The following is a 26,424-nucleotide window of genomic DNA, read 5'->3' on the forward strand; positions in this document are numbered from 1 at the left end:
TCAAATATAAAGTATTTGGCTTCTTTGACACACTTCCTTCACCTGGAACGAGCAGCTCCCACAAACACCTTACTGTGATTCATTTTGTCACTGGTGCCAGGAGCTTGTGGCTGATGTAGAAAAATGAGAGGGAACCACAGCAGAGGCTTAAGGAGATAAAGGATGATAGCTACGGGATAAGAGTGATGAATTTAGCAAAGGATATTGCAAACTGTGCAACAGAACGCCTCCCATCACGTCTCTGGCTACTGCAGACTGGCAGGTGCTTTCCATCTGCTGCCTTCTGTGATTCTGTTCTTTGTCCTGTGATTGGGGCACATCAGAAACTTAGGTAAAGGTAAAGGGACCCCTGACCGTTGGTCCAGTCGCGGGCGACGCTGGCGTTGCGGCACTCATCTCACTTTAATGGCCAAGGGAGCCGGCGTACAGCTTCCGGGTCATGTGGCCAGCATGACTAAGCCGCTTCTGGCGAACCAGAGCAGCGCACGGAAACACCGTTTACCTTCCCACCGGAGCAGTACCTATTTATCTACTTGCACTTTGATGTGCTTTTGAACTGCTAGGTTGGCAGGAGCAGGGACCAAGCAATGGGGGCTCACCCCTTTGCGGGGATTCGAACCGCCAACCTTCTGATCGGAAAGCCCTAGGCTCCTTGGTTTAGCGTCCCTATCAGAAACTTAAGCAACCCTTAATTTCTGAAATACAAGTACTTCCTTGCTTGCCACTGGAAATCCTCCACCCTCAGTGTGAGGATTGTTGGCATATTTGAATGTCATACCAATGGCATTCAATCAGAAACATTGCTGGCTGTCAGAGAGCTATTTCGGCCATAATGAGATCATCTTGTGAGTTTCAGGTGGGAGATGAAGAGAAGTCCCATTGTCAGTCTTTCCCAAAAAGCACCAGAATGAACATAGGAACCTGTCAGTGTCGGATGCTTGGTCCGTCTAGGTTGTTTTTGTCCACACTGATTGGCAGTGGTTCTCCAGGGTCTCAGACACTCGTCTTCCCCAGGCAAAATATGTGAAGCTCCTCCCCAAGATATCACAGTATTGTGGACTTTTCACAGAATTGGAAGAGACCACGAGTGTCATCTAGTCCAACCCCCTGCAATGCAGGAATCTGTTCCCCAACACGGGGCTTGAACTCACAACCCTGAGATTAAGAGTCTCATGCTCCACTGCCTGAGCTATCTCAGAGCATCAGTTGGGAGCACACCCTAACTATTTTAATGCTCCCATGAATTAAAGGTAAAGGTACCCCTAACTTTAGGTCCAGTCACAGACGACTCTGGGTTTGTGCGCTCATCTCGCTCTATAGGCCGAGGGAGCTGGCGTTTGTCTGCAGACAGGTTCCGGGTCATGTGGCCAGCATCACTAAGCCACTTCTGGCAAACCAGAGCAGCGCACGGAAAAGCCGTTTACCTTCCGTCCAGAGCAGTACCTATTTATCTACTTGCACTTTGACGTGCTTTCGAACTGCTAGGTGGGCAGGAGAAGGGACCGAGCAACGGGAGCTCACCCCGTCACGGGGATTCGAACCGCCAACCTTCTGATCGGCAAGCCCTAGGCTCTGTGGTTTAGACCACCGCGCCACCCGCATCCGCCTCCCATGAATTAGTCATGGCCAAAATGGCCCATTCATGGGCTGAGGAGGGCTTTTCCTCGCCTCGCCCATTTCAGACAATAAATAAATAAACACCCCCACCTCACTGCCTGCTTTATTATGAGTGAACAAGGCACACAGGTAAGCAAAACACAAGTGGGTGCCCCATCACATTTGCCTCAACGCTCCATTGAGGTCTAACTTCCTCAATGGTGTTTCTAAACTTTCAGCTTTCCCCTCTACAGTGGTACCTCAGGTTAAGTACTTAATTCGTTCTGGAGGTCCGTTCTTAACCTGAAACTGTTCTTAACCTGAAGCACCACTTTAGCAAATGGGGCCTCCCGCTGCTGCCGCGCCGCTGGAACACAATTTGTGTTCTCATCCTGAAGCAAAGTTCTTAACCCGAGGTGATATTTCTGGGTTAGCAGAGTCTGTAACCTGAAGCCTATGTAACCTGAAGCGTATGTAACCTGAGGTACCACTGTACTTAGACCAGTGGTTCTCAAACTTTTTTTTCCTCTGGGCCACACTTTCAGAACAAAACTTTGCTCACTGAATTTGTAACTGATAAGAAATACATTGGAAAACACACAGAAGCAACTCCTAGCCGTGCTTGATTTACAACACAGAACACAAATACTTTGTATTATTATCATGGGACACCCAGAAAAGTATAAAACAACACAGCTACATGAGAACATGAATCATTCCCAAAATATAATTATAAACGAGCCTCTTAAATATGAAGCATGTATACAAACTCCATGAGAGGTGTGCGCTTGCTCTTGCCGGGTAATCTCATTTAGGTGAGGCCTAATTTGAGACAAACTCTCATCTTCTTACACAAAGAAGCCTTTCTCTTTTCTGATCTTTTGTATTTGTTGAAAATCCCTGTTCACAACAATATGCTGTCGAGAACCATAGCAGAATAGCCAATATTCTTGAAGAGAGGCTTAGATATTGTTACTGGTTGTATATCCCTCCCCCCAAAAAAATTATTTTGATACTATGCTATGCTGTACTCTATTACAATGCACTGACATGTTTAAATGTTTCTTTAATTGTCCATGAATCTTTCCGCGACACTTGCCACACCCTTTGAGAACCACTGCAAACCTTCCCACACAAACTTGCCATGTGCTTTACTTTTCTGCAAGGCCATTTGTACACCTTGAAAGCAACGCAGAACTTTTAACAATACAGATAGCTGCTGCAAGTACGGTACCTGCTGTGTGTTTGGGTAGCCTGCAGCCTATTTTACAAACGTTGAGAGCAACCAATACATTCAAGGCCACCCAACAATGCAAGGGGAAACTGGACTGGGTTTCCTGCAGAAGGTGAAAGTTCTCCAGCACAAACAAGGCTTTGCTGCTTCCAGTGCCAGGGCTCCAGAAGTGCCATGAATCTTTAATGTCCATACTTTTTTAAAAAAGATGTTATATAATTTTCTTTTTAGGATGACAACCAGAGATGTCGGCCTTGAATGCAGACACCAATACCTCCAGTCTCTCAGCTACCCTTTTTCTCCAAGTATCCCAAAATGTTTAAAGTAAGACCCCTGCAGCACCTTAAAGAGGAACAAATTTACGGAGGAATAAATCTTTGTGGGTGGTGCTGTGGGTTAAACCACAAAGCCTAGGACTTGCCAATCAGAAGGTCGGCGGTTCGAATCCCCGCGATGGGGTGAGCTCCCGTTGCTTGGTCCCAGCTCCTGCCAACCTAGCAGTTCCAAAGCATGTCAACGTGCAAGTAGATAAATAGGTACCGCTCTGGCGGGAAGGTAAACGGCGTTTCCGTGCGCTGCTGTGGTTCACCAGAAGCGGCTTAGTCATGCTGGCCACATGACCTGGAAGCTGTACGCCGGCTCCCTCGGCCAATAAAGCCGCAACCCCAGAGTCGGCCACGACTGGACCTAATGGTCAGGGGTCCCTTTACCTTTAAACCTTTGTGGATTCATGCGCTAGTAAACCACCCGTGCGGGCTCATCATGCATGTGTCTTCCGGCTTTCACCTTTTTAACCTCAACTTTGGAAACAATTCTTCTCTCTACCTCTCTACTATGGATGCATTGTATACCCCACACCTCATGACCCTCCTGTTGTCGCTGGACTCCAACTCCCATCAGCCCCAGTCAGCATGGCCAATGGTCAGGCATGATGAGAATTGTAGTCCAGCGACATGCACAGTCTCCCTCTCAATCTGTCAGTAAGAACAGGATGACAATGGAGCCAATAGAGGGGAAAGCGTTCTCCCTTGCTGGAGATCTTCAAACGGGTGCTGAACCATCATGTGCTCAAAAGTTTGCACTGGCTGCCCATACGTTACTGGGCCAGGTTCAAGGTTCCTGGGCCAATTTACAAAGCTCTTAACAATTTGGGCCCGGGATACCTCAAGGACTGCCTGATCCCTTATATCCCTGCCCTGATCACTGAGGTCTTCAAGGGAGTAACACTGTTAATGGTCCCCCATTGCTTGGATGCACCAGAGTCGTGCTCTCAGTATTGTGGGCCCAATTTTACGGAAGTCTTTCCAGCTGAGGTCAGACAGGTTCCCTCCCTACTGAACTTCCAGCGCCTTTATTATTATTATTATTATTCCAGCAGGTGTTTTAACTGATTGTTTTGTTTTGTTTTTGTATTGTGTCTTTGTAAACTGCTACTGTAGTTAAGTGGCGTATAAATTGTTTAAAGAAATGAATAAATCGCAAGCACGCATAAGCCAACAACTGGGTGTTCCCTGATCACACTACAGAGTAAAAGGAGCCCTGGATGGTTACGTCCAGTTAAAGGCGCTCATCTCGCTTTTCAGGCCGAGGGAGGTGGCGTTTGTCCACAGATAGCTTTCTGGTCATGTGGCCAGCATGACAAACCGCTTCCAGCGCAACGGGACACCGTGACAGATAATAATAATAATATTTTACTATTTATACCCCGCCCATCCGACTGGGTTTTCCCAGCCACTCTGGGTGGCTCCAAACAGAATTAAAAGCACAATAAAACACCAAACATTAAAAACCTGCCTAAACAGGGCTGCCTTCAGATGTCTTCTAAAAGTCAGATAGTTGTTTATTTCCTTGACATCTGATGGGAGGGGATTCCACAGGGTGGGCACCACTACCGAAAAGGCCCTCAGTGCACAGAAATGCTGTTTACCGTCCCACCATTGCGGTACCTATTTATCTACTTGCACTGGCGTGCTTTTGAACTGCTAGGTTGGCAGGAGCTGGGATAGAGCAACAGGAGCTCAGCCCGTCGCAGGGATTCAAACCGCCGACTTCCACCGATCAGCAAGCCCAAGAGGCTCAGTGGTTTAGACCACAGCGTCACAGTGAAGGACGGTTGAGAAGCTGGGCAGCTGGAGGCATGGGGCATCCATAACCTTCAATGTCCATGTTGCACATCAGATTATGAAGGCTCTTGCATAGAAAAACCTGGTCTTAGTCTTACAGACGCCTTGCTGCTTCCTGCAAGAGACTAACATGGCAACCCTCTGCGACTGCAAACATACGCAGGGAGACCACAGCACCAAATATAGTCTTCCAAAGCATTCATTTGTACACATGGTTATATTGGGGCTCTTTTCTTCTCACACCCACGCACCCGGTGACTTAGCCTCTGCTGAACGAATGAAACGAGATCTCGGCACCACCCACTTGACCCCAGTAAATCAAAGAGCCGGCAGCCAGCAGCAGAGTTGCCAGATGTCCTTCATTTAAAGGAATGTCCCTTCCTCTCCCCCAAGTCAACCCGGCACAGCGTCCCATGGAAGTGGTCCATTATTTTTGGACTTTTGACCCAGCCGCGTTGTCAGCTTGATTGGAAATGCAGTTAAGTGGCTTGGGGCGCAGATGCCCCCAACAGCCGATGGGGCGACAATAGGATTTGGCCTAAAAGAAAAGGCGGTGGCTTAACAAAGCCCCAAGCCCAGCCTCTGCCTGGAGGAGAGGGAGCGAAGGCCTCCCCCCTCCTCCCCAAATCTTCAGGGACTCTTCCCATTTCTCTCCAGCGCAAGGGGTGACATCTGCTGGCAAACGGTCACACCACAATGTGCTACATTTGCTCCTCTGCAGGCAGCGCAAGGTGATGAAAGTGGCCGTCTGCCACAGCTGTTAGCAAAAAGAGTCTTGAAGCTCCCCCTCCTCTCTTTTGATTTGCATCTGACACACTTGCAAAGGAAATCTCCTGGCAACCCACCCACAGCGCAGGCTCCGGCTAATAACACTGTCCTTCCCAAAGCACGAATTCCCTCTCTCTAGGTCAGCCACAGCAAAGTTTGGCAACTTTTCCAAAGAAAGGCAATTATTTTGTACTATGAGTCCACAACTCATAATATTTATTGTCAGGATAGATTCCCAAGTCTACATTGCTACAGAAGGAGGCGTGGTCCTTTTGGGGAAGAATTAGTGGTTTTTTTAAAAAGGGGGTGGTCTCACGTCTCAGGTTTTCTGTACTACAGTGGTACCTCTGGTTACGTACTTAATTCGTTCCGGAGGTCCGTTCTTAACCTGAAACTGTTCTTAACCTGAAGCACCACTTTAGCTAATGGGGCCTCACGCTGCCGCTGTGCCGCCACGCAATTTCTGTTCTCATCCTGAAGTAAAGTTCTTAACCCAAGGTACTATTTCTGGGTTAGCAGAGTCTGTAACCTGAAGCGTATGTAACCCGAGGTGCCACTGTATTCAGTAGCTAGAGGGCCGGTGGGAAAGGCAAAATACCACTAGCTGTTCTCACTAACTCTCCCAGCAAGCGGATACTAGGTTTTCTTAACCCCCCCCCCCCGAAAACAAGCCCAGTTATTCCAAACTGAAAGGAAAGCGTTCCCGAACGAAATGTCGTATTGACAGATTACATAGCCACTGGGTGCACTAATGGTAATAATGACTCCTTTACAGGGAAATCCCAACCACATCTAGCCCAGAAGTTCTGCTGGATTCAGATGGGAGGAAGGGCTGTTGCTGAGTGGCAGAGCATCTGCCCTGTCAGCAGCAAGTCCCAGGTTCAGCCTCCAGGAACTCGCTGGTTCAACCCCCAGAGTGGGACTGTCCAGCGTCCAAAATGCTGGGGAGCTACTGCCATTTGTGTAGTGACAACACTGAGCTAAACTGGCCACTGGACTGACTCAGCAGAAGGCAGCTTCCTATGTTCCAAAGGGGTTTACTCCCAGGTTAAATGGCCCTTGGATTGCAGCCTCAGTTTACCCAGGGGAAAGTAGGACCCTGCCTGCTTTTACCATTTTCTTATTTTTTAAAAAATAATATTTTTATTGGGTTTTCTGCAAGTGTAACAAACATCACAAATTAACAAAAGAGAACAAATACTACAACAACAAACTAAAAAAGAAAAAGAAAGTCACTTTGTTATTCTGACATCTGATGAATGAGTACAAAGGCTATGCTCTGTCAGAGGCTGCATGACACAGAATTCCAGTTGTTGGGAATCACAGGTAGGCAGTGCTGCTGCACTCATGTCCTGCTTGGAGGTTTCCCACAGGCATCTAGCTGGCCACTGTGAGAACAGAATGCTGGAGTAGATGGGTCACACTGGCCTGAATCAACAGGGCTCGTCTTGTGATCTTAAGGCTTGAGCTTTGCATGGACCAAACTACACATGATGCTAACACTCAGCTTGGTGCTGCAAGTGTCCTTCCCTTTTTTTAGCCATAAACATCTGCCTCTGGGGGGACCTGATCCGGACTGGGACCACAGCCTGCAGGAGTCAGGGGTTTAACCCAGTGGCGTAGTGTGGGTTGTCAGCACCCTGGGCAAGGCAAGTAATTTGCGCCCCCTAACCCGTGGATTTGCGCCCCCTAACCCGTGGATTTGCGCCCCCTAACCCATGGATTTGCGCCCCCTAACCCTAACCCCCAGATGTTGCGCCCGGTGCGGCCGGCCCCCCCTGCACCCCCACGCTACGCCACTGGTTTAACCCAAGCCACAATCCTGACCCCCCCCAAAAAAAAATCCAGAAGGGGAGATCCTCTGTGTGAATTATAAACTCTGTTAATAAATGAATCTGTCTTAAATGAACAACTTCTAACATGCTCACAAAGCACACACAGACTTGATTCTGAATTAATTGCCATGTAATAACTACCGTTTGCCCAGGAAACTGTACATAAAATTTTTACTACCTTATTAACATGCACAGAGGGGGAGAGAGGGTGAATCATCCCATTCGCCTCTTTGATTGGGGTGAGCACAAAAGGATGGTCAAATGGGGAACTAAACCCAACAATTAAGTGATTTTAAGCAAGTGGTTGTTGGGGGTTTTTTTACTCAGAAACCGCCAACTCTGCAGACAAAGTTCTTGCACGCCATCAAATCTGGGAAGGCTTAGCCTAAAAGTTGGGAGGTGAGAGTGCAAACTGAGATCTTATTCACTTGTACTGAACATCTCCGTGAATCTTGTTGCTAGCAGATCACAAGAAGGGTGTGCGTGTGTGTAATAATGTACACAGAGTGGGACACTCCCTGTTCCAAACACAGAGCAAAAATTGCTGGAACCTTTGCAGGGCTATCATCCGTCTCCCCTTCAACAGGACTTTCCCTCTCTAAAGTCCTTCAGCCTCTCCCCCTAAGTACGCACATGGGCAAAAAAGTACATCAGCTATTCTGTTCCCCCTCCCTATTGCGTGCCCCCCAACTCCCCATAATATAGGCAGGTTTCAGAGAGGAGCATGGAGCTCTCCCCGCATCCACCCCACTTCTCCCTCCTTCTGGTAAGCAGGTTTCATGTTTCTTCCTGAGCTCCCAGTGGGACAAACAAGCACCTCCATCTGAACAAAGGAGGCAGAGGGGGGTGGGACCAAGTCCAGCCCTCCAGTGCTGGGAGGGGAAGGGTCTCTGCTGCTGCTGCTGCCACTGCTGGATGGCTCTCCTTCCTCCCCCCCCCCTCCTCCTCCAGACAAATGGGACAGGGAGATGGGGGCCGCTCTAGAGGGCTAGGATGGCTGAAACCGAGAGATTCCCAAGGAACACTGCTGGTCTCTTTGGAGGGAAAAGTCCAGCCAAACCCATCTTCCCTTGGCAAGGCTTAAAAGTGGCAGAAATGCGCCCTTATTCCCACACACACATCCCTCTTGCTAGGCTGCCGGGGTGGGGCTGCAAGCGAAATGGGGGAGGCGAGCGGGCAGGCAAGAATAAAAGGGTCATTCTGGAAGGCCGGAGGCTGTCCTTGTAAACACACCTCGCTCTCCCGAGGACGCAGCGGCCGGCCAACTCACACACAGACACACAGATGTGTAGACAAGCGCTCCTCAGTGCCCGGCGAGGGAGGCGATGCCGGCCTCCCACCCCACCCCCCAAACCAGATCGGAGGCCTCCCAAATAAGTTCCGAGGGACCCGGCCAAAGAAGCCGCCCAAACCCGATGCCCTTTTGCGCGGCGTGGAAAAGTTCCATTCAAAAGCCGCGTGCGCCGCCTCGATTGCGCCGGGAAAGGGAAGGGAGGGTAGGGGGAATGAATGGGCGCCGGAGGGGAAAACTTGGAAAGACGAGGTGCAGAAAATGAGAAACGGGGGGGGGAGGAGACGGGGGGGAGGGCTCTGCGCGATCCCCCTTGCCACCATTCTCAATGCAAAGAATATTAAGCACACATACCACAAAAAGCTCACTTTCCCTTCTTTTCTTTTCTGGTGTTGCTGCTTCTCCCAGCCCGGGCAGAAGCCACCAGGTCTTGGAGGGAGCGTGCAAACAAAAGAGAACGCAAATTTAGCCGCGGGTGGGTGGGGGAAAAACAAGCGAGCAACTCACCCAAAATGCCATCTCCGGCGAAACTGCACCGGGGAGGAGGCGGAAGAGAGCAGGGGTGCTGGATCAAGTCGTCTTCTCCCTTCTTGCTCCAGGACAATAATAAGGGACGTGAAAGCAGTTAAGTAGCAGAGTCTCTTCCGCGCACAGCACTCTTACGCACCAGCTGCAGCCGCCAGGGTCCCCCGTCACCTTCGCGCTGGGTGTGTGTGTGTGTATGTGGTGTGTGTATGTGGGGGGAATTCCAACTCCCGGGATCGTGCCTGTGTCAACAAGCCCCCGCGGTTATCCCTCCTCTTCCTTGGGCGATCGGGCTGCGCGGAAAAGGCACGGCTCCTCCAGGCACGCTACCGCGGGGCGCCCCAAGCGATCCGTCGAGTTTCCTTGCAAGAGAGCGCGGCGCGCACACTCACACGCGCACAAAAACCCGGGAGGGCGACGCGGCTGCTGCTGCTTCTGCTGCTGTGTGCGCAAAAGTAGTTCTGCGGCCGGCCCGCCGCTAAGCAAACAAGGAGGCAAGGCGAGGGAGCCCCTGCTGAGAGCGAGCGGCTACTGCAAAGAAAAAAAGAAGAGAGAGAGAGTGAATGAAGGGCGGACAAAAGCCAAGCCAAACCCCCAGAGCTGCTCCTTCTCTCTAACCCCCACAACTCCGCCTGGAATGGTACACAGCGCTGAACCCAAGTGGGGAGATCCCTTTGGCAACATAAGGCGGACCCAGGAGACCACCGCGCTGCCTGGGACTTTAGTAATCCCCGGGCCATAGAAAGGGTAAGACAGGAGCGCATGGGTTCGCCCCGCTCTCCAGCCAAGCCAGGCTTAGGAGTTTTGTTCGTAGGTAAGTTTAAGAGGCCCCTTCATGGATCACTGCCTTGCCGTGGCGAAGAGACATCACCTTGCCAACAAAGGTCCGTATAGTTAAAGCTATGGTTTTCCCAGTAGTGATGTATGGAAGTGAGAGCTGGACCATAAAGAAGGCTGATCGCTGAAGAATTGATGCTTTTGAATTATGGTGCTGGAGGAGACTCTTGAGAGTCCCATGGACTGCAAGAAGATCAAACCTCTCCATTCTGAAGGAAATCAGCCCTGAGTTCTCACTGGAAGGACAGATCCTGAAGCTGAGGCTCCAATACTTTGGCCACCTCGTGAGAAGAGAAGACTCCCTGGAAAAGACCCTGATGTTGGGAAAGATGGAGGGCACAAGGAGAAGGGGATGACAGAGGACGAGATGGTTGGACAGTGTTCTCGAAGCTACCAGCATGAGTTTGACCATGCCTGGTGTGCTCTGGTCCATGGGGTCACAAAGAGTCGGACACAACTAAACAACTAAACAACAACAAGTTTAAGAGGAGGCCCATCACCACCCAAGATGAGGCCCTCGTTCAATGGATAGGATCGGGTCAAGTGCTGGATGCAAATGATGCAGACTTAACTGGATGCACCGGCCACTCTCAGTTTACATGGGGTTAAGTTCTGGGGAAAGCACCAACATCACATATAGTCAAAACACATTGGTGGGATTACCAAAGTCTCCCCCCCCCAATGGACGGCTCCTTTCCGCCCCCTTTAAAAAAATATTGCCAGGCACATAAAAGGTGAAGATGTTAAATGTGCATAAGTTGCAAGTTACATGTGTGCCTGTGTATTATTAAAGAGGCTTTGAAATGTGGTAAGCCAGCCCTACTGCATTCTGGGGACCTGGATATCTGCGCCCAAAAACTGCCCTGGGGGTGCCCACTGTGTGCCATGCTCCCCTCATCCCTTGAATTCATACTAGGTTAAGTACAGTGGTACCTCGCATTACAGACGCTTCAGGTTACATACACTTCAGGTTACAGACTCCGCTAACCCAGAAATAGTACCTCAGGTTAAGAACTTCGCTTCAGGATGAAAACAGAAATCATGTTCCGGCGGCAGCGGGAGGCCCCATTAGCTGAAGTGGTACCTCAGGTTAAGAACAGTTTCAGGTTAAGAATGGATCTCCGGAATGAATTAAGTTCTTAACCCGAGGTACCACTGTACATATCAGTGGCCGGCCCAGTCTCCTATGCAAGGTGCCATGGAGAAACTGAGCACCTCTAAAAATGCATAATGTTGCATATGAATAAAAAGATATGTAGACTTATATCATTAACCACATTCATCTCAGCAACGCTGAGTAAATTATCACCAATTTGCTATTGTAAAAGGTGTGCTCATTTAGCATAATGCTCTAATGATCCCTGGCTGCAGTTATTTGCATCTCGTTGCCATCCACCCCACATTTTACAATTTTCTCCTTCATACACTTGCCATTTAAGATTTCACTTAATGCATCTGACAAAGTGGGCTTTGAGTCCACGGAAGTTTAGGCCATAATAAATAGGCTAGTCTTTTAAGGTGCCGCAGGACTCTTTATATATATATTTTTTGCTACTGCCCCCCCCCCAAATCCATACCATTATGTTGACAGGTGTTGTCATTTTCCATAAAAAGAAAGATGAATCGAAAAGGGAAGAGTGGGCTAGCAAATCGGCAATGCGTGGTTTAATATGTCAAGGTGGCATTCAAAGAAAATGTACCGTGAGCTTTCCTGTGGGAAGTACACAGCTAACATTTTCCACAAAAAGTCTTTGTGTGTGTGTGTATTGCAGGGGAGTCATAGGCCCACTCTGCCATGCTAAAGTCTTGGGAGATGGATGAGTGTATGAACTGGCACATGGCCTCAACATGTGTTCAAATGTGGAGCCACCCGCACCTGTAATCTGAAGAACTACTGTACTAATCAGGCACCTACATCACTTTCTTGCGCAACCATCCCTTATCCCTAAGTTTGAAATGGAGTTTTTTAAAAAATAGATTTTATTAAAGCTTAAAGGAAGATACAGTGGTACCTCAGGTTACATACGCTTCAGGTTACAGACTCCGCTAACCCAGAAATAGTGCTTCAGGTTAAGAACTTTGCTTCAGAATGAGAACAGAAATTGTGCTCCAGCGGCGTGGCAGCAGCAGGAGGCCCCGTTAGCTAAAGTGGTGCTTCAGGTTTCAGGTTAAGAACGGACCTCCGGAACAAATTAAGTACTTACCCGAGGTACCACTGTAATGCAAAGATTAATATCAACTACAAAATATATTTTATAATACAAAAAGATAAAAAAGGAGTCAGAATACAAACAAAAATTAAGGAAAGAGGAAAAGAAAAAGGGTAAAGGAGAGAGAAAAAGGAAGGGCTTCCAATTCTTCTTATGTCAGCGATATATTTAAAAATATTCAAAACATTCGCTCCAAGGTAACACGCAACAATTCTACGTTCTATAAACCAGCATTTTCTACAGTCTTCGAACCCAGATACCTTTTTCACGCAAAAAGTTCATAAGGATTTTTCCATCATTAATAAAGATCAACGATTTTTCTCTAACTAAATAGTAATTTGAGCAACCATTCGTCCGTTGTAGGTAATGGTATATATTTCCATCCTTGTGCATGTAAAATATCCAAACCTCAGGAGTCAAACCTCAGGAGCCAGAGCAGACTCAGCTGATGTCTGCACCTGAGGATCCAGCACAGGTGAGGACCCTTCAGGCTCAAGCTGGTTCTGGAGGCGGGGACTCCTGTGCAGGCTGGGATCCCTCAGGTTCAGCATCTGAGTCCGAATCCGAGGCCACCATAGCCGCTGGCCTCTGGATCAATGTAAGGAAAATGGCCATGATCCAAGTCATCTCGCCCCTACTCCTGCAATGTACTCTTAAAAAGGCCTTTCGTACCATCACTAATTGCAAGGACGGCATCGAGTCTTGTTTGGCCCCCGCAGCCCCAACAAAGAACAATTTTATCTTTCTTATACTAACTTTAATCTTTCACATTGTACATTGTGCTCTGCCGAGAACCAAACCTCTGATTACCTTAAGCACACTGCTTAAAAACCACTTGAGAACCTGCCACTTTTCTCAAAAAGGGAGGTTAGGAGGAGGAGTGGAAGTAGAGATCCGAGGGTTGTTATTTGACTGGGCGACTTCCCGTCCTGCCGGGTTTCAAGTTGCCATGCCAGCTCGCTTGCCCTCGATTGACTGCAATGCATGCTATTTCATACAGCAGACCATTTCAGATTCTACTGTCAGTGCTCATTTCTTCCCCATTCCTTTAAAAAGGAGAAACATCTTATCTATGTGTCCAAGGGGTGGGAAAAGGAGCGCCTTAACTGCATTAATATGTGATATTCTTGAACTTTGTTCCTTAGTCAGAACACAAGCTGGGTTGGTGCTGTGCTGACTGCACAACATCCTAGGCCAGGAGTCATCACTTTTTCCGAAAACCTCTTGCTATGTTCAGGACATTTATTCACAGCTGCAAAGGTGTTTTTTGTTTTCGTTTTTTGCTCCTGAAATGGAGAAACCACAGGTATCTGTTACACATCCATTGTGTTCTGGGGGTGGTGAGAGGAGAGGTTTATGGCCCTTTCCCAACATTTTTTTTTAAAAAACAACAGCTGTGTTCTTCACCACATGGTTGGCACAGTAATAGCGCATTGGTGGTCTATTTATACTCAACCATCCACACATCTCCTGCCAACCTAGCAGTTCAAAAGCACATAAAAGTGCAAGTAGATAAATAGGTACCGCTCTGGCGGGAAGGTAAACGGTGTTTCCGTGCGCTGCTCTGGTTCGCCAGAAGTGGCTTAGTCATGCTGGCCACATGACCCAGAAGCTGTCTGTGGACAAACGCCGTCTCCCTCGGCCTATAGAGCGAGATGAGCGCGCAACCCCAGAGTCGGTCACGACTGGACCTAATGGCCAGGGGTACCTTTACCTTTACCTATCCACACATCACGCCACTGTATTAGTTGTTCTGAGATGCTTCCCCAGTGCTGCTATACAGTTGTACCTCAGGTTAAGTACTTAATTCATTCCTGAGGTTCGTACTTAACCTGAAACTGTTCTTAACCTGAAGCACCACTTTAGCTAATGGGGCCACCTGCTGCCGTTGTGCTGCCAGAGCACGATTTCCGTTCTCATCCTGAAGCAAAGTTCTTAACCTGAAGTACTATTTCTGAGTTAGCGGAGTCTGTAACCTGAAGCGTATGTAACCTGAAGCATATGTAATCCGAGGTACCACTGTATTATTGCCATCCGGAGGGACACTCTTGCACTATAGGATGCCAAAAGTGGAACAAGAATAAATAAAGAAATAGAAAATTTGATTGGCTTCTGGTTGGCCACTGTGACAACAGGTTGCTGGACTAGATGGGCAGCTGGCCTGATTCAGCAACCCCTCTATTATGTTATTTTGGAAATGAAGCAGTTTGACTGCCCCATAAATTTGCAAATGCAAACTGTATTGAAGACATGATTGTGTGTAATTGCCCCGATTCCATCATAAATGCACAATGAAACGAATGTCTGGAGGAGCCCTAAATGCACATGGCTTCCCATTTTAAACTGCAGATCTGTTTGCTTCCGCACAGGAGGTTGGCGGTTACTAATCCTTGTTCCCCATTGCAAACACTAGCCAGCCTAAAAGGCGGGATGATATTGCAATGCCCCACCCCAATCTCAGAGCAGCAAAAGGCTCCCAGAATTCCTGCGCTTATCCAGGTTTGGTTTCCTTGGAACGAAGGCCAGCAAAGATTGTGGTGTCTTTAGGCTATATATGGTTTTATTTGTACATATTTACAACCTGAGCATAGGGACGCAGGTGGCACTGTGGGTTAAACCACAGAGCCTAGGACTTGCCGATCAGAAGGTCGGCGGTTCGAATCCCCGCAATGGGGTGAGCTCCCGTTGCTCGGTCCCAGCTCCTGCATGTCAAAGTGCAAGTAGATAAATAGGTACCACTCTGGCGGGAAGGTAAACGGCATTTCTGTGCATTGCTCTGGTTTGCCAGAAGCGGCTTAGTCATGCTGGCCACATGACCCGGAAGCTGTACGCCGGCTCCCTCAGCCAATAAAGCGAGATGAGCGCTGCAACCCCAGAGTCAGCCACGACTGGACCTAATGGTCAGGGGTCCCTTTACCTTTACCTTACAACCCGAGCGTAGGGTGGAGGGGCTCATGGCATTAACACCCCAACAGATCTTGCCTCTCCATTAGGTTTCCAGGGAAACCCCAAAGAGCGGCACAGAGCAAGACATGCAGTTTCCAGCTTTCCACCTCCAGTTTCCAGCCAATACACCCAATTCTGGCTATTGTTCTCCTTCATACATGGGAGCGGGGCAAGGCCAACCCTGCTTGCTTCTATGGCAAAGAGCAACTTCTTTGGATATGCTAAATCGTGATGCTTACTAGCCAGCCAAAGCCATCACCTTGACAAAGGAACTGACTGGGCGAGTTTCCCCTATTACATTCTACCTTCACAGATACAGGGCCGCAGGTCTGGAAGAGGACCCAGAGTTTTACCCAGAATGACACACCCACCCACCCCTTCATAACATTATTTGTTCCCGAGTCAAAACACTGGCTGGCTTGCCGTTGTGCAGAGTGCACAATCTTGTGCAAGGATCAGTGCTATTTCAGGTTGTTGGGTTCCTTTAACCAGTTCTATGGTAACTTTTCAAAATACATGCCACTGTTTTTGGGGCGCTCATTCAGGGCGGCAGATATGAAGAAGAAGAGTTTGGATTTGATATCCCACTTTATCACTACCCGAAGGAGTCTCAAAGCGGCTAACAATCGCCTTTCCCTTCCTCCCCCACAACAAACACTCTGTGAGGTGAGTGGGGCTGAGAGATTTCAAAGAAGTGTGACTAGCCAAGGTCACCCAGCAGCTGCATGTGGAGGAGCGGAGACGCGAACCTGGTTCACCAAATTACGAGTCTACTGCTCTTAACCACACCACCACACTGGCTCTTTGATCATCTTGCTTCCCAAACCAAGAAATGATGGAGATTCGTTGCATCCCCTTTTTCCTCCACAGTGAACTGGGCAAGTCCTGTCCGAGGCGAGGGAAAAGTTCTGCATTGCCAGCTGCCCATCTGCTCCCTTGCCTGAGAAATAGACGGCCCAGTTTTATGCACGGCTGCGCGAGACAACTGCATGATTGCCTCTTTCCCCAACCGTGTTGGCAGCAATCTATTCTCTCAATGGGAGGGCGGGAGCAGGAGGCAGACTGGGATGTGACGGAGGGATCCTCCGCAGGAAAGGGGGAGGGAAAAGAGCTTTGCTTATAAGAATTCTGAAAGTTTCTCTCTGCAGCAGCACCAGCACATACCTGCCCTTCCCACACGCCCCTTGGTCGCGGGCAAACCTTCCTCCAGGTGTTTCAAAGCATTCCTGCCATGCTAGAAAACATTTGTGGGAGCCAAGCACACTTTAGGCAGGTATCGATTTTTAAGGCAGAGACAAAGGCGACCTTTTACATGCCATTTGAGGAAGGAGTTTTCATTTCGCGGACACACAAAAGCAATTAAGCTGGCTGGTAGTCATGCAAGCCTGGAGAGATCCAGCCTTTCCTTCATCTCTTCCCCGTTGCTGCCACCACACTGATTTTTTATTTTTTATTTTTGCAAGGAGGGAAGATTCTCAGGAGCATGCCAGAGAAGAAAAAAGGCTGACCTGGAAAGTTAACAGCTATGCCAGGGAGGACATCGCTGTCTCCCTGCGGTTGGCAAATCTTGATCTATGTACACATTAATAGCTCCACTTCAGCTTCCACAGTGAGAGAGGCCAAAGGAGGATCTGGTGGGGATGGGGAGAGAGAAAGAGCAGTCAATCTATCACTGTCAATCAGCCAGCCAGTCACTAAGCACAAAGTGCGGTCTGCTCAGTTGGAATTCAAAGCAGCCACACAACCTCTGGACCCTGAGGAGAGCTGAGGCAGTCCTGCGTGTTTCTCTGTGTTTTCCCACAAAAAGGGCAGAGCAGAGCTTCCTTATTTATGCTTTAAATTAAAAAATCTATCTCTGCTTCCAAATAACAACAGCAAAACCCAGAGATGCCAGCAGATCACAGAGCTGGAAAGAAACAAAATGGAAACTCTTTGTTAGAAGAAATAAAGTTAACAATGGGGAATAAGTGTCTGCGAACCCAACCTCCTTAGCTGAAACTAACCAATTATGACAGGAGCCTAAAAGTAAAAGGACAGTAGCTACCCACTAGCAAAAGCTGCCATGTTTTGACCAAGTGATAAAAACAACAACAACCCAACAGCGATGGAGCCTCCTTGGAGGTGCCACCATCCAAAAGGCCCCGCCTAGCTACCTGAAGAATTTCAGCCAGTGGAGAGGCTCAGAGCAGGCCCAGCACCTTATTTTCATTTATGTATTTGCTCCTTATTTGTTCCACCCTTCCTCCAAGGACCACAAGGCCCCACACGTGAATCTCCTCACTTATTCTCCTCACTTCTCTCCTCCTTATTCTCACAACCTTGTGAGAGGTAGATCAGGTTGAGAGTCGGTGACTGGCCTAAATGAACTTGCAGGAGGTGGGGATTTGAACTCAGGGCTCCCTCCTCCTAGCCTGACACCCAAACAAATGCATCTCATTAGCTCAAATTTTGGTCCTGCAAGCAAACCGGTAGCCTAGGCAAATCCTATATGTCAGCCACTGACATGGTTTATGGTTTTATGATGTTTTCATTATTTTGCTGGTACTGTTAATGAGTTAAGAGGTTTATAAATACAGCATTAGATAAGAATACAGTGTTTTAATACAAATGTATAAGAACACAGTTATTATTTTTTATTCTTTTCCAAAAAAATTATTGATTTTCCACATTTATCACAAAAATGACATAACAAAACACACAAAGAAAAACACATTACACTACAATAAATTAAACACAAAGAAAAATTGATTCTTCAAATACCTAATTCTCATTACATTGATAACTGACTTCCTCGAATCCCCTCTAACTGAATTTCACTATATCACCTATATAAAAGTTCTCCAAATTCATATTTCTAATAATATTGACTCCATTCAATTACTAACCTCCTCTCCTTTATTAATATTTTAATCCTTAATATTTACTATCACCTATTCTAATTCTACCCCTAAGCCAAGAACGCAGTTTTTAATATTGTAAATTACTTGTTGGAAGGGACCCCAAGGGACATCTAGTCGAACCCCCACAATGCAAGGTAGTGTAACTAGTAGTACTACTATGAGTAGTGATAATGTTTCATTCTTCCAGCCCCAATCAAAATTCCGGTGGCAACTTTTTCCTCCTTTTTGGGTTGCAAGTGAGTTTTCTGGAGAGTTTTTCAAGCTGGCCCCATGTACAGCGCCTTACAGCAATCCAGTTAATAGTTTATTATTATTGCTGTCATGTTAAGCATTGATCAAGGTAATTAACAGATTTCCTTCTTAGCATAAAAAAGCACACCCTCTCAAACTGTCCTCTTTGAAAGAGTATCTTTTCCTCGCATTTTGATGCTCTCCTATTAATCAAGGATAGATGTCAGTGCAGGGCCAAGCGTTTCCCAAAGGAAGAAGGGAAAGGAGGCGGGTGCGGGGAGGAGGGGGAGGCAATCTGTCAAATTCTGACAGGTCCAGAACCTCAGCGCTAGACTCTGGTACATAACAATTTATTAACCATCTGTGCCATCCAAGGTCACACACCACACTGAACTTTTCTTTAAAGAACGTATCGCACAGCATTAAAACGGCTTTGCAAAAGACTTTTGCTGCCAAGCCTGTGAAAGCCTACTCAGAGGTAAGTCACATTTCAGCAGTCCTGTTCCAAGGAAATACAGTGGTACCTCGGGTTACAGACGCTTCAGGTTACAGACTCCGCTAACCCAGAAATAGTACCTCGGGTTAAGAACTTTGCTTCAGGATGAGAACAGAAATTGTGCGGCGGCGGCGCAGGAGGCCCCATTAGCTAAAGTGGTACCTCAGTTTAAGAATTAAGTGGGATTGTAATGTAATTTTAAAAAATTGGGAATGATATACAATGAATTGAAGAAAATGTTCCATGTAACATTTGTTAAAAAACCTGAAGCATTTTTGTTAGGGATTGTAGGGAAAGATCTGCCCAAAAAACTGAAGTACATCTTTACGTATGCGACAACGGCCACGAGAGTTCTAATAGCACAAGGGTGGAAGACTGAAGAAACCCCAACTAAAGAATCATGGCAAGAAAAATTGATGGACTATGCAGAACTGGCAAAATTGACATATAAGCTATGGGACAAGGATAACTGTGACTTTAAAGATGAATGGGAACCCTTTACAAAGTATTTGAAGACACAACAAAGTGAACTGGACTCCTTGGCTGGCTTTGAATAAACATTCACAAACTTTTCTATTGGTGATAATCAGCTAAATAATTTGAGGATCTGTACAACTGTGTAACATGCAGAAAACAACATTCTTAGAGAAATCAAAGGCTGGAACTGAGGGAAGCCGGGGTGGAGGGGGTGGCTTTTGTGTAGGAGGGTGGGGGAAGGGAGGAAAAATGGGGGAAAAATAAGGGTGATATGTTTCTGGATAATATGTTTTGTTTTAATTTTGAATAATTTTTTTTAAAAAAAGAATTAAGTTCTTAACCCGAGGTACCACTGTACAGTATTGATATTAATATTAATAATTAGTGTCTGTTACAAACCAGAATAAGAGCTAAAGGCAGGGCAGACCCGGGGGGTTTCACTGGTTGACCACAAATAAATCTACCATAAAAATAAAATAAATCGATGTTATTATGGTCATAATTCAAGATTCAGGGACAATAGAGAGAGATATAGGAGTGATGATGCCTACTCTGCTGAGTTTAAAAATGAAACACTGTGAAATATCAATATGCCCCCTGAAAGGCGAAACCAGGAATCTAATAAAAATGGGTCAAGGAGGAAATTGTCTGTCATGAAGGAAGAACTGTGGGCTCCCTTTTATATCCCTTTAAATGGATATGCAACTAAGGATTACATCTGATGGTCTGACTTTAGACTGCAAAAGCTTATGCCCCCTAATAACTTGTTAGTCATTAAAGGTCTCTGTGTCACCTTTGCTGCAACACAGTTTCCCATCCTGGAAATGGGGGAAAGAGGGAATCTAACGAGTTAATTTACTGACTGGCCTTCAGCCGCCACAGAAGAATTATTCTAGTACCTTTAATCGTATTAGTCATTGCTATGTCAATCGCTTTATTAACCTAATTCTCTTCACATGTTTGAGGAAAAGGAAATGGAATCATGTATGATCCCAGCAGGTGGGCTGCTTTTTAATTAAATTCCCACTTTGAGCTAACCGCACGTGTAGTGCAATTCTAGACTGTGTCTAATGGGACTTACTCCCAGGTCTAAGTGTGCGCAGTGGAGGTGGGGAGCATAGCTGTCAACTTTCCCCCTTTCTTGCGAGGAATCCTATTTGGAATAAGGTAATTTCCCTTAAAAAAAGGGAAACGTTGACAGCTATGGTGGGGAGTCAGCCCCAGTCAGCATGGCCAATGGTCAGAGATAATGGGGATTTTAATACAGCAACACCAAGAGGCTACAGGTGTCCCCAAACCCTGCTATATAGAATTACATTTTACGGTGCAACCTTAAATAGGTCGGCTCAGAATAAGTCCCATTGAGTACAAGAGGGCTTACTCCCAAGTAGAAGGGTACAGGTTTGCCGTCACAAACAGCTCTTCCACATCTGGTTGATGCTGAAATCAATGGGTGTTGTTGTTGTTTTTTCAAATCTGAGGGAAATTCGCCCTCAGATTTTCACATTTGAATTTTTGACTGCAGATATCAAAGACTCAAAATACGTCAGCCCCTCATTTTTTATTTTCGATGAGCATTTTGTTTGATAGGGTCCTATGCCCCTCCTGCCATGCTCCATTTATGCCAGTGTGGTGTAGTGGTTAAGAGTGGTGGACTCGTAATCTGGTGAACCGGGTTCGCGTCTCCGCTCCTCCACATGCAGCTGCTGGGTGACCTTGGGCCAGTCACACTTCTCTGAAGTCTCTCAGCCTCACTCACCTCACAGGGTGTTTGCTGTGGGGGAGGAAGGGAAAGGAGAATGTTAGCCGCTTTGAGACTCCTTAGGGTAGTGATAAAGCGGGATATCAAATCCAAACACTTCTTCTCACATAGCCCATACAGAACAGAAAATATTGGCATGGTTTAAATCCAAAGCGGAATTTCTCAAGCCACACTTGTTGTCAATGGCCACATCTCATCGTACGTTTAGAACACTATTATACCACTTTAAACAATTGTGGCTCCCCCCCCCCCAAAAAAAGGATCCTGGGAACTAGTTTGTTCAAGGTATTGAGAGTCGTTGGGAAGATAACATTAGTCCGTTTGTCTTGGCAAAAGGGACAAATTACTATCCCCTCTTCCCCAACATCTGTTCTTAGATGGATACTTCAAAACAGAGATTGGGGACCTGTAGCCCTCCAGATGCTGGATTCCAGCAACTGCAGCCACCATGGCCAATGGGCAAGTATTTATTTATTAGATTTATTTTAAATTTATATCCCACCCTTCCTCTCAAGCTGGCCCAGGGTGGCAAACACTTCTGTGATTAGAAAAGGCAGATAAAACCAATATAAAAACATGTTGAAAACATTTAAAAACATCAAAAAGCAATTAAAGCACAACATAACATTTAAAACGAATTCAGAAAAACAGAAACAACCAGATTTTGTGTCTGGATAGGCCTGTCTGAAAACTGAAAAGTTTTCTTTTTTTCTTTTATACATTTTTATTGGTTTTTTTAAACATATCATTTCCAACAGGCATATAACATAACTTTTCATCTTATACAATGTTTTAGACTTCCATCAACACCTCTGATGATTTTTCGTTCTTTATCACTTATTCTGCAGTGCTTAATTTCACTATTAAGCGGCAGAGATAGCACAGGATAGTACGCACCCTGGAAATGATCTCTTTCAGCTTCTGCCTTCTGGAAGAAGGTATAGGGTTATAAAGGCCAGGACTAGCCGCCTTAGAAACAGTTTCTATGCAAATGCAATTCTGTTTCTAAATGCAGCATAAGGGGTCTCTATAGTATAGTGTATTTTAAAATGGGGTTTTAGAGTTTTTAGGGGTTTTTAAATGTTTTATGTAGTTTGGCAGTAATTTTATGTAGTTTTTATGTAGTTTTGTGGTAGTTTTATGTAGTTTTTCAATTTCATTGTTCCACATGGGACAATGACAATAAAGATATCGTTATCGTTATCATTATGATTAACTAATAATTCTCCTCATAGTCTTCCTTTCGAATAACCCTCCTTACAAAACTTCTTGCAGTCCTACTAGCGTAATCTGTTCAGTACAATTACTTTCCAAATAGTTTGTATATGTACTCCAGTCTTCTAAGAATCTCTTATCCCGCGGGTTTCAAATCCTTCCAGTTAATTTATCAAGTTCTGCATAGTCCATCAATTTCATTCTTCTTTCGTCCATTCTTCTTTCGTCGGTAATTCTTCTTGCTTCCATTTTTGTGCCAATAATATTCTTGCTGCCGAAAACTGAAAAGTTTTCAGCAGGTATCTAGAAAAGTGTAGTGAGGGCAGCTGCCTAATGCCAAGAGGGAATGGTGGGAGTCGTAATCCCATGACATCAAAAGGATTCCTATCCGTGGGCATTTCAGACTGCTGATATTTTCAGGCAGAATTTAATCACATGCCACCAAATTCAGGCTGCATTATCAAACTCGATTTGGAACTCGTGTGCAACAAATTCACTTCCCTGCATCCTCACCTGCCCGCCCCCCTAATTGGACTTGGGAAATGCACTGGAAAGTATGGGGTGACGCTTGCTTGAAACAATGTCACGTAACCTCACCACAAGCAAATACTGTATTTTTCGCCCCATAAGACGCACCGGCCCATAGGACGAAACTAGTTTTTTTGGGGGGAAATAAAGGGGGGGAATTATTTCCCCCCCAGGTGCGCTGCGCTGATCCCGAAGCTTGGGGCGTGTGGAGCTCAGCACGCCCCAAGCTTCTGGGTGCCGGCAAGGTCTCCGCTAGCCGTGGGAGAGCCGCGCGGCTCTCCCAGGGCTAGCGGAGCACTGCGCTAATCCCAAAGCTTGGGGCGTGTGGAGCTCACCGCGCCCCAAGCTTCTGGGTGCCGGCAAGCAGTTCGCTAGCCGTGGGAGAGCCGTGCGGCTCTCCCAGGGCTAGCGGACCGCTGCGCTAATCCCGAAGCTTGGGGCGTGCGGAGCTCAGCGCGCCCCAAGCTTCTGGGTGCAGGCAAGCTCTCCGCTAGCCCTGGGAGAGCTGGGTCTCCCACAGCTAGCGGATAGCTTCCTGAAGTCTGGAGAGCGAGAGGGGTCGGTGCATACCGACCCCCCTCACTCTCCAGGCTTCAGCGAAAGCCTGCATTCGCCCCATAAGACGCACACACATTTCCCCTTCATTTTTGGAGGGGGAAAAATGCGTCTTATAGGGCGAAAAATACGGTAATAAACAGCCGGGGTCTAAACTCCCTGCTCGCTTTGTGACTGCTCAGTTAACAGAAGCAACCTGTTAAAAGGATGAGCAAAACTATCTTTGAAAGGAGGCGTGCTTCCCGATGCAGCAAAAAGCGTTCGTGAAATACCCACCCACTTTCAGCTCAGTCCTGTTTGGTGTTGAGAAACTGCTAGATCATGGGTAGGCAAACTAAGGCCCGGGGGCAGAATCCGGCCCAATCGCCTGGACGGTCCAGGAATCAGTGTGTTTTTACATGAGTAGAATGTGTCCTTTTATTTAAAATGCATCTCTGGGTTATTTGTGGGGCCTGCCTGGTGTTTTTACATGTTAAAGGTAAAGGGACCCCTGACCATTAGGTCCAGTCGTGACCAACTCTGGGGTTGCGGTGCTCATCTCACTTTATTGGCCGAGGGAGCTGGTGTACAGCTTCCGGGTCATGTGGCCAGCATGACTAAGCCGCTTCTGGCAAACCAGAGCAGCGCATGGAAACGCTGTTTACCTTCCCGCCAGAGCGGTACCTATTTATCTACTTGCACTTTGACATGCTTTCGAACTGCTAGGTTGGCAGGAGTTTTACATGTTAGAGTGTCCTTTTATTTAAAATGCATCTCTGGGTTATTTGTGGGGCATAGGAATTCATTCATCCCCCCCCCTCAAAATATAGTCTGGCCCCCCACAAGGTCTGAGGGACAGTGGACTGGCCCCCTGCTGAAAAAGTTTGCTGACCCCTGTGCTAGATAATGCATGGATTGAAGACCATGGAAGTCTTTGCCCAGAAGGCTTCTGCATTTTGGCACTCGGGTCCTCCTGGCAAAGCAGAGCTGCTCCAAGCGCTATATCTCGGCTCCCCTCCACTGTGAGCTAAGCATCCTTCGGCTTCCCGCATTTCAAGCAAATCTCTGGTTGCGCTAGTAGACAGCAGGAGCACCTGTTCAAACAGCCTCAGGAGGAGTGCCCTTGCCATGACTTCGCACTGGTAAATCACGCCTTTAAAATGACAGGATGTGCTCATTCCGAATGCGGGCAGGAACATCAGAGCCCAGAGAATAGTCCTTGAACAGCAGCCTCCCTCCCTGCATAAAACATGTGGCTTTTGACTGCAAGATCCAAGGCAGGGCAATCTTCTCCCTCTTTTTGTTTTTTAAAAAAGAAGAAGCAAAAAGCATTGCCTTTTACTATCCACCATATGGTGGGCCAGTTGGGGAACAGACTGGAAAAGTATAGAAGATTTACCCTGCCAGTTGCATCAATCATTCAGTTGCATTTGGAACGCCCTGGCATTTCAATTATTAACGTTCGGGTGGTGGGGGGAAAAGTGCATTAAAAGAAGAGGAGAACACTATGTCCTGGGAAGGGCAAAGGGGGTAGAGGATCTGCTTTGCCCATGGAAAGTCGCAGGTTCAGTACCCAGCCTCTCCAGGTAGAGAGGGGAGAGACCCCTGTCTGGAATGCTGCTGTCAATCAGATTACAGTGGCCCCTTGGTTTGAGAACAGCTTAATTTATGAACAGCTTGGAAACAGAACGCTGCAAACCTGGAAGGAGGTGTTCCGGTTTGTGAACTTTGCCTTGGAAGCTGAACCTGTTCCGCTTCCTGTTGAGTGTGTTCTGTTTGTGAATTGAATCCCACACTGCAAATCAGAGGCGTCCTGTTGAGTCTGTTGGCCGTTGAGTCCCAAGCACCTATGCAACACAAAGGTGATATTTGGAGCTTTTGTTTTTGCTATTTATTTGCATTTTGTGTGTGTGTGCGTGTGGCTTTTTCATTTTTTTTACTGTGACTGTGGCTTGTGACCATTTTCATCACTTGTTTTTGTGACTGTGTGGAACCCAGTTCAACTACTGATTGATTGATTGCATGACTGCGGAAATGGATAAAAGCCTCCCAAACAATGACTATTATCAGTACACGTAAGAAATTTTTTTTTAATCATCTACCATACTGTCTTATTTATTTTATAGCGCAGTACATTGATTATTGCTTTCATTTTATGGATCAATGGTCTCGTTAGATGGTAAAATTCATGTTAAATTGCTGTTTTAGGGGTTGTTTTTAAAAGTCTGGAATGGATTAATCCATTTTACATTACTTTCTACGGGAAAGCGCACCTTGGTTTTGGAACGCTTTGGTTTTGGAACAGACTTCCGGAACGGAGTAAGTTTGGGAACCAAGGTACCGAGTTGGATGGACCAAGGTAGCTTCCTGTGGAATTCTGGGAAATGATATACAATGAATTGAAAAAAAATGTGTAAAATAACTTCTGTTAAAAAACCAGAAGTCTTTTTGTTAGGAATTGTAGGTGCAGAGTTTCTGAAGGAACTGAAAATACTGTTTACATATGCTACAACAGCTGCAAGGATGCTTCTTGCCCAGAGTTGCAAAAATGAGAAGACCCTTAGCAGGGTGGACTGGCAGATGAAACTACTGGACTATGCAGAGATGGCAAGACTAACCGGGAAGATCAGAAACCAGGAGGATCGAAACTTCAATAAAGATTGCGACAAATTTATATTATATTTGAAAGACCACTGTAAACACTTGAGCTCTTTGGCAGGTTTTAAATAAACAGACTTTGTATATAATGGGGGACTGTAAATTAGATGAACGTATAATATGCAGATTGAAAAAAAGAACCCATAGAGGGGAGGCAGGAAGTCTGGAGGTTCGAAAGAATCTTGTGTTGTTTTTATTATTTGTGATTATGAATGTGAATGGAGTTGTAAAATCAAATTATAAACCAAAAACAAAGTA

At 46.6% G+C, this 26,424-nt stretch overlaps 1 protein-coding gene across 3 annotated transcripts in view; it reads right to left on the reverse strand.

Annotated features, from left to right (window-relative positions):
* Window positions 1–9,898, reverse strand: part of PLXNB1 (plexin B1) — a 157,748-nt gene extending 147,850 nt beyond the window's left edge. Inside the window, exon 1 of one of the 3 annotated variants that reach the window (XR_014522902.1) lies at window positions 9,355–9,882. The gene's annotated coding sequence lies outside the window, so the exon portion shown is untranslated. Of the gene's footprint in view, window positions 1–9,354 lie in introns of all 3 variants that reach the window. The other 2 variants (XM_083491024.1, XM_083491023.1) reach the window with 2 other exon arrangements.
* Window positions 9,899–26,424: the final 16,526 nt, after the last annotated feature.

This window comes from Podarcis liolepis, assembly GCF_965112155.1.
Source record: "Podarcis liolepis genome assembly, chromosome: 2".
Lineage (NCBI taxonomy): Eukaryota > Metazoa > Chordata > Lepidosauria > Squamata > Lacertidae > Podarcis > Podarcis liolepis.